General features: G+C 42.3%; 1 pseudogene; it reads left to right on the forward strand.

Annotated features, from left to right (window-relative positions):
• The first annotated feature begins 2,551 nt into the window (after nt 1-2,551).
• Nucleotides 2,552-5,223, forward strand: LOC147003247 (E3 ubiquitin-protein ligase RBBP6 pseudogene; annotated as a pseudogene).
• Nucleotides 5,224-8,693: the final 3,470 nt, after the last annotated feature.

Below are 8,693 nucleotides of genomic sequence, written 5' to 3' on the forward strand. Positions count from 1 at the left end.
TAATCCTCATCTTGAGATAAGAAGACACACCCTTATTTTAGGCCACACCCTCTGCACGTAACCTAAATAAATAGGACATGGAAGAAGGAAACTTTTGCATTTTGCTCTTGGTTGGCTGGCAAGTGTGTTCCTTCTCTGGCATCAGAGCCTATTTCTTCGGGATTACAGCTTTTACTGAAGACCAGCTGAGATACTGACAGAGAAACTTTGGATTCTTGGACTTTCCATTCAGACATCTCTGGATTAGCTGGAGAATATCCTGTAAGTAATTCTAAAAAATGCTGTGCTCATGTGTGTATGTGTGTGTGTGTGTTGGTGGGGTGGCTGTGGGTGGAGAGAGAGACACAGAGAGAGGGAGAGAGAGAGAGAGAGAGAGAGAGAGAGAGAGAGAGAGAGAGAGAGAGAGAGAGAGAGAGAGAGAAAGATTCATAATATAATTTCTGTTACTCTAGAGAACCCTCACTCATACAATGACTTTTACCTTGCATTGAATTTCCACTGGGAAGTACTTATATTTGATACCTTGTCCAATGTATTAGGGGTCAGGTGGGAATATGCCCATGGTTTCTTCCATGCTAAACAAGCAATCTACCAATGGAAGGAATTACACAGAAAGCCCTAAATTAGTGTTTAGTGTTTCTAAAAATGTGAAAATGAACATCGTCTTTATTTTATATAAATCATAAAATATAGATACTAAGACAATTCAAGTCTAGAGTCATTGAGATGGCTCTGCATGTTGGCACTTGTTGCTAAGTTTGATACCCATGGTATAAAGCTAGAACCAGGTCGACCTATGAAACCAGAATATCCTACTGAATGCATGCTTCCCAGAGACACAAATTCTTCCTCTGATTAGATTGTGACAGCATCAGGGTGGGGCTCATGGATCAGCTGTTGGATTTGGTAAAGGAATTAACTCTGGTATGTAGAGAGAGGATTGAATCAGCCATGTAGCTGAGTGAATCTGCCATCTAGTTGAGTGAATCTCAGCTTTTCCTTTAAGAGTTTCATAGATACTTTTACCAAAGACTCCTCCATCTTACCAAAGATGAACTACTTCCTTCCTCTGCAACTCTACTGTCCTGTTTAAATCAAAGGTTTTGGTTTTGGGGTTTTTTGCTTGTTGGTGTTGGTTTGGTTTGGTTTGCTTTGCTTTGCTTTGGTTTGGTTTTGTTGAGACAGGGTCTCACTCTGTAGCTATGGTTGGTCAAAAAGGCTAAAAGAATGCTCTGGAATTCACCAAGATCAGCCTGCCTATGCCTCTCAAGTACATACCTGACATTCACCCAAGTTTTTAAGAAAAAACCCTGAAGTGGATGATAGAGCAAGAAATTTTGAATTACCAAAGAAAAGAAGGAGAAATTAGTCACTTATAAAAATTAATCTATAAGTGACTAAAGCTGTGTTTCTGTCTCTGGGGTTATGCCTGATGGTTACTTAACATTGCCACAGTATTACTATAGATCAAAATGTACCTACAATGTCAAGATACTCTTTAAGAATTAGGAATGTCAGGGGATAGAGAGATGGATCAGCAGTTAAGAGCACTGATTGCTCTTCCAAAGGTCCTGAGTTTGATTCCCAGCAATCACACGGTTGCTCACAACCATCTTTAATAGGATCTGATGCTCTCTTCTCATGTGTCTGAATACACCTACAATGTACTCATATAAATGAAATAAGTAAATCTTAAAAGACTTAGGGATGTGGTAAAAAAATGGTCTAAATTCCATGTTCTTAACTGAGAAAATGGGAAAGACCAATTAAACAAACAAACAAAAAAAAAAAAACCTAGCAACACCACCTGGCACCCTAGAAATTGAGGCAAGAAGATTCTGAGTTCAAGGCTAGTCTGGGCTGGAGAATGAGACCTCAGAATAAGCAAGTTTAAAAAAATTAATAATAAAGAAATACCAAAATAATAAACAGGTATATCCCTTCGCAACTAAGACCAAAATAAAGTTCATATTGTTGTTCCACCTATAGGGTTGCAGATCCCTTCAGCTCCTTGGGTACTTTCTCTAGCTCTTCCATTGGGGGCCCTGTGATCCATCCAATAGCTGACTGTGAGCATCCACTTCTGTGTTTGCTAGGCCCTGGCATAAAAAGTTTGGAGCTGAGACGAAAGGATGGACCATCTAGAGACTGCCATACCAGGGGATCCATCCCATAATCAGCCTCCAAACGATGACACCATTGCATACACTAGCAAGATTTTGCTGAAAGGACCCTGATATAGCTGTCTCTTGTGAGGCTTTAGGATTCTATTCTCTAAGTTGGAGAATTTTTTTTTATTTTTTTTTATTTTTTTTTTTTTTTGCTGTTGTTAATTTATTCAGCCCCATGAATTGAGGCACAGATATGACAAGTGTGGTCTTGGATATGGACATATATTTATGGATTTAATCTACAATGACTCAACAAATCCTTTATTCTCTTACAGAATCTTTGGGAGACCTGAGCTACTTCCAACCCAAAGGACTGGGCTCCAGGATTTGCAAACATCAGCTGTCAGCTCCTTGCCTAGCCCAAGGAATCCTTTGCCACAATGTCCTGTGTGCACTATAAATTTTCCTCTAAACTCAGCTACAACACCATCACCTTTGATGGGCTCCATATCTCCCTCTTCTACTTAAAGAAGCAGATTATGGGGAGAGAAAAGCTGAAAACTGCCAATAGTGATCTGCAGATCACCAATGCAGAGACGGAAGAAGAATATACTGATGATAATGCGCTCATCCCTAAGAATTCATCTGTGATTGTCAGAAGAATTCCTGTTGTAGGTGTGAAGTCTAAAAGCAAGACATATCAAATGAGTCACACTAAACCAGTAATGGGAACTACAAAAGCAGTTAATGACTCTTCTGCATCTATTTCTCTGGCCCAGCTTATAAAGACTGCCAATCTGACTGAGGCCAATGCTTCTGAGGAAGACAAAATTAAAGCAATGATGATACAATCTGGCCGTTTATATAACCCAATCGATGACATGAAGAAAACTCCAGTAGGCTTACCACCTCCATCTTACACCTGCTTTCGTTGTGGTAAACCTGGTCATTATATTAATAATTGCCCAACAAATGGGAATAAGAACTTTGAATCTCGTCCTAGGATCAGAAAGAGCACTGGAATTCCTACAAGTTTTATGATGGAAGTGAAAGATCCTAATATGAAAGGTGCAATGCTTACAAAAACTGGGCAATATGCAATACCGACTATAAATGCAGAGGCCTATGCAATTGGGAAGAAAGAGAAACCACCCTTCTTACCAGAGGAACCATCATCATCATCTTCAGAAGAAGCTGATCCTGTCCCAGATGAGCTCTTGTGCCTCATCTGCAAAGACACTATGACTGATGCTGCTATCATCCCCTGCTGTGGAAACAGTTACTGTGATGACTGTATAAGAACAGCACTTCTGGAGTCAGATGAACATACATGTCCAACATGTCATCAAAATGATGTTTCTCCTGATGCTTTAGTTGCCAACAAGGTTTTACGACAGGCTGTTAATAACTTTAAAAATCAAACTGACTATACAAAGAGACTCGGAAAACAGGTAACTCCGTCCCCACCCCCACCATCTCCACCAAGTGCACTCATTCAGCAGAACCTGCAGCCTCCTATGAAATCTCCCACATCAAGACAGCAGGATCCTCTGAAGATTCCAGTGACATCGTCCTCAGCTCACCCAACTACTTCTGTAACCTCATTAGCTTCAAATTCATCTTCCTTGGCTCCTTCTGTGCCTGGAAAGCCATCTTCTGCCCCAGCTCCCGTGCCTGATACAACTGCAAGAGTATCTATATCAGACCATTCAGAAAAATCAGATGGACCCTTTCGGGATTCAGATAACAAATTATTACCAGCTGCCACCCTTACATCAGAACATTCAAAGGAAGCCTCTTCAATTGCTGTTACTGCTCTTGTGGAAGAAAAGTGTGGCCAGGTGCCAGTCCTTGAAACTCCACCTTTGTTGGGACAGTCGTTATTACATGAACAGTTTATCCCCACAACTGGTCCAGTAAGAATAAATGCTGCTCATCCAAGTGGTGGTCAACCAGGTTGGGAACATTCCAACAAGCTTGGGAAGCTAGTTTCTCCACCACAGCAAATGAGAAGTGAAGAGAGACGCTGTTACCGAGGAATAAAACGTGGGCAAGGCTACACTGAACCATCACAGAGCAGTCAAGGCCCACCACGACCAGCAACTCCAGTCTTTATGCCTATTCCACCACCTCTTTTGCAACCGTCTCCTCCACATATGCTTCCTCTTCCTCCAGGTGTACCTGCCCCACGGTTTCCTCCTCGGTTTCCTCCTGGCCAGCCTCCACCAGCAGGATATAGTGTCTCTCCTCCAGGATTCCCACCAGCTCCTGCCAATATATCAACAGCTTGGGTTCCATCAGGAGTTCACACTGCCCATTCAAATACCATCCCCACAACACAAGCACCTCTTTTATCCAGGGAAGAATTCTATAGAGAGCAAAAACGACTAAAGGAAGAGTCTAAATTTCCCTATAGTGGGTCATCTTATTCAAGAAGTTCATACACTGACTCAAAGTCAAGGTCTGGCTCAACACATTCAAGCTCTTACTCTCAGTCCTTCAGCAGCTCACACTCTCACTCTTCTTCACAATCATCCCCATCTTCCAGAAGAGGCAGAGGCAAGATCTGCAGTGACCGTTCATGGTCCAGATCTCATGGATATCACAGATCTATGTCAAAGTCCTCTCCCTATAGAGGATATCACTCAAGGTCCAGATCTCCTCCAGCATTTAGGGGACAGTCTCCCACTAAACTCGATGTACCTCAAGAAGAGATAGAACGCTACCAGGAATGGGAGAGGAAATACTACCAGTGGTATGAGACTAGGCAAAGGGCAAGAAGTAGGAACACAACCTAGACCCTAGGCCAATAGAGAGGACTTTTCTTCAGAGACTCTTACCTCCTAATATCAGTAATTCACCCTTCACAGGAGGGCACAGAGACTATGCTGCTGGACAAAGTCATAGAAATAGAAATCTAGGTGGCAACTATCCAGTAAAGCTTTCAACAAGAGACAGTCACATTCCAAAAGATAATCCAAAATCGACAGAGAAGAAGAGTCAAAATGTTCCTGTAGACAGCAAAGGAAACAAGAATATGTTGGACATCAGTGGGAGGAGAGGCCCTTGGGGCTGTACTGTCATAGAGACAGGAGGAGGGGTGGTAAGATAGTGGGTTCCTGGAGGGGAGACCTGGAAAGGGGAATGCATTTGAAATGTAAATAAAGTAAATACCCAATTCCAGCACCTGTTTTCCTGTGTTTGTCTGTATTTCTTTCCATGAGTTATTGATAATCCTCCTAAAGCACTCTACTATATACATGAGATAGGATTTTTAGACAGATTCTGGTTTTCCAGGTGTGTGGATGTATTCAGGGCTTGCTGTGGTGGGAGAACTGGGTTCTGATGATGCCCATGTATGTATTTTGGCTTCTGTTGCTTACTTTCTTGACCTTGCCTTTTACCACATGGATATCCCTGGTGTTTGTTGGTCTGTGTGACTGTCTGGGGTCCACCTCTTTTGTCCCTGGGTTGCTTCAGGTCTCCTGGTTGGACCACAACCCTGGCTGTAGCAGACCACTTGTGGGGCCTTCCAACTGGGGACTCCACACAGGGACAGAGAAGCTGTTGATCTGTTGCCCTGGCTGCAGTAGATCTCCTGGGAGGTCTTCAGACTATTGGGTCTTCAGTGGAGCAGTCAAGCTGTTGTCCAACTGCTGTGAATTCAGCTAATCCTCAACTGCTCTGAGTGCAGGGGGTCCTCAGCAGTTCAACTGCTCTGAGGTCCCTCTAGGATGGGTCTGTATATGGTGTCTTCACAAGAGTAGACTATAGACAATGCTTATAGGATCCCATGTGAGTTCTTGGAACCAAACAGGTCCTTAGCAAGAGTGGTAAGTGTGCTTACTGCTGAGCCATCTCAGCCCCAGGGTTCAATGAAGAGCCACGGGAAGGACCAGCACAGAAGAGAACACAGTAAGTCACAGATCAGCAAAGCTAGTGAGTCTATTCGGTGAGCAGAAAAGCGTATTGCAATGTGTGAGAAGGATTATGGGAAGGATCTTACCTAAGAGCCACAGGAATTTATGTGAGGCTGATATATGACCTGGATGACTTATGCTGATACCCATGGATGTCAGCTGCTAAGTGACAGAAACCAATCAAAACAACTAGAAGGGGCCAATTCTCTTTTCTGGAACCCTTTATTCCTTAACTAGCTATCCTGTTTCAATGCAGTGTCAATTTATGACTTTAGCTTTTAGTATGCTGAGCTTCCTGTCTTCCCTTTTCTCCTCTGAGACACTCTCATGTAGCAGGCTAGACTCAACTTAGCTAGCTGAGGCTGATAGAGGGTGCCTAGGATGACTACTCTTGGTTATCAACTTGATTACATCAACTCCATTAACTAAATTGAGGGCACACCTGGGAGGAATTTTTACATTGAACTTGAAGTAGGAAAATACACTTCAAATTTTTTTTTTGTAATTTTATTTTAATATTTTTTGAATTACGTATTTATTTTCCTCAATTACATGTCCAATGGTATCCCAAAAGTCCCCCCTACCCAGACCCCCCATCCCCCTACCCACCTATTCCCACTTTTTGGCCCTGGCGTTCCCTGTACTGGGGCATATAAAGTTTGTGTGTCCAATGGGCCTCTCTTTCCAGTGATGGCCGACTAGGCCATCTTTTGATACATATGCAGCTAGACTCAAGAGCTCTGGTGTACTGGTTCTTTCATAATGTTGTTGCACCTACGGGGTGGCAGATCTCCTTAGCCCCTTGGACACTTTCTCTAGCTCCTCCATTGGGGGCCCTGTGATCCATCCAATAGCTGACTGTGAGCATCCACTTATGTGTTTGCCTGGCCCCGGCCTAGTCTCACAAGAGACAGCTGTATCAGGGTCACCTGAATTGTTGATCTTAGCCATTCTTACTGGTGTGAGATGGAATCTCAGGGTTGTTTTGATTTGCATTTCTCTGATGATTAAGGATGCTGAAACATTTTTCAGGTGCTTCTCAGCCATTCGGTATTCCTCAGGTGAGAATTCTTTGTTTAGCTCTGAGCCCCATTTTTTAATGGGGTTATTTGATTTTCTGCAGTCCACCTTCTTGTGTTCTTTATATATATTGGATATTAGTCCCCTATCTGATTTAGGATTGGTAAAGATCCTTTCCCAATCTGTCTGTGGCCTTTTTGTCTTGTTGACAGTGTCTTTTGACTAGCTGAAGCTTTGCAGTTTCATGAGGTCCTATTTGTCAATACTCGATCTTACAGCACAAGCCATTGCTGTTCTATTCAGGAATTTTTCCCCTGTGCCCATATCTTCGAAGCTTTTCCCCACTTTCTCCTCTATAAGTTTCAGTGTCTCTGGTTTTATGTGGAGTTCCTTGATCCACTTAGATTTGACCTTAGTACAAGGAGATAGGGATGGATCCATTCACATTCTTCTACATGATAACCACCAGTTGTGCCAGCACCATTTGTTGAAAATGCTGTCTTTCTTCCACCGGATGGTTTTAGCTCCCTGGTCGAAGATCAAGTGACCTTAGGTGTGTGGGTTCATCTCTGGGTCTTCAATTCTATTCCATTGGTCTACTTGTCTGTCGCTATAACAGTACCATGCAGTTTTTCTCACAATTGCTCTGTAGTACAGCTTTAGGTCAGGCATGGTGATTCCACCAGAGGTTCTTTTATCCTTGAGAAGAGTTTTTGCTATCCTTGGTTTTTTGTTATTCCAGATGAATCTGCCGATTGCTCTTTCTAGTTCGTTGAAGAATTGAGTTGGAATTTTGACGGGGATTACATTGAATCTGTAGATTGCTTTTGGCAAGATAGCCATTTTTACAATATTGATCCTGCCAATCCATGAGCATGGGAGATCTTTCCATCTTCTTAGATCTTCTTTGATTTCTTTCATCAGAGACTTGAAGTTCTTATCATACAGATCTTTCACTTCCTTAGTTAGAGTCACGCCCTGATATTTTATATTATTTGTGACTATTGAGAAGGGTGTTGTTTCCCTAATTTCTTCCTCAGCCTGTTTATTCTTTGTGTAGAGAAAGGCCATTGACTTGTTTGAGTTAATTTTATATCCAGCTACTTCACCGAAGCTGTTTATCAGGTTTAGGAGTTCTCTGGTGGAAATTTTAGGGTCACTGATATATACTATCATATCATCTGCAAAAAGTGATATTTTGACTTCATCTTTTCCAATTTGTATCCCCTTGACCTCCTTTTGTTGTCGAATTGCTCTGGCTAGGACTTTGAGTACAATGTTGAAGAGGTAGGGAGAAAGTGGGATGCCTTGTCTAGTCCCTGATTTTAGTGGGATTGCTTCCAGCTTCTCACCATTTACTTTGATGTTGGCTACTGGTTTGCTCTAGATTGCTTTTATCATGTTTAGGTAAGGGCCTTGACTTCCTGATCTTTCCAAGACTTTTATCATGAATGGGTGTTGGATCTTGTCTAATGCTTTTTCCGCATCTAAGGAGATGATCCTGTGGTTTTTGATTTTGAGTTTGCTTATATAATGGATTACGTGGATGGATTTCCGTATATTAAACCATCCCTGCATCCCTGGAATAAAACCTACTTGGTCAGGATGGATGATGGTTTTAATGTGTTCTTGGATTCGGTTA

This window comes from Mus caroli, unplaced genomic scaffold, assembly GCF_978045245.1.
Source record: "Mus caroli unplaced genomic scaffold, Mus_caroli_1 scaffold_8, whole genome shotgun sequence".
NCBI lineage: Eukaryota > Metazoa > Chordata > Mammalia > Rodentia > Muridae > Mus > Mus caroli.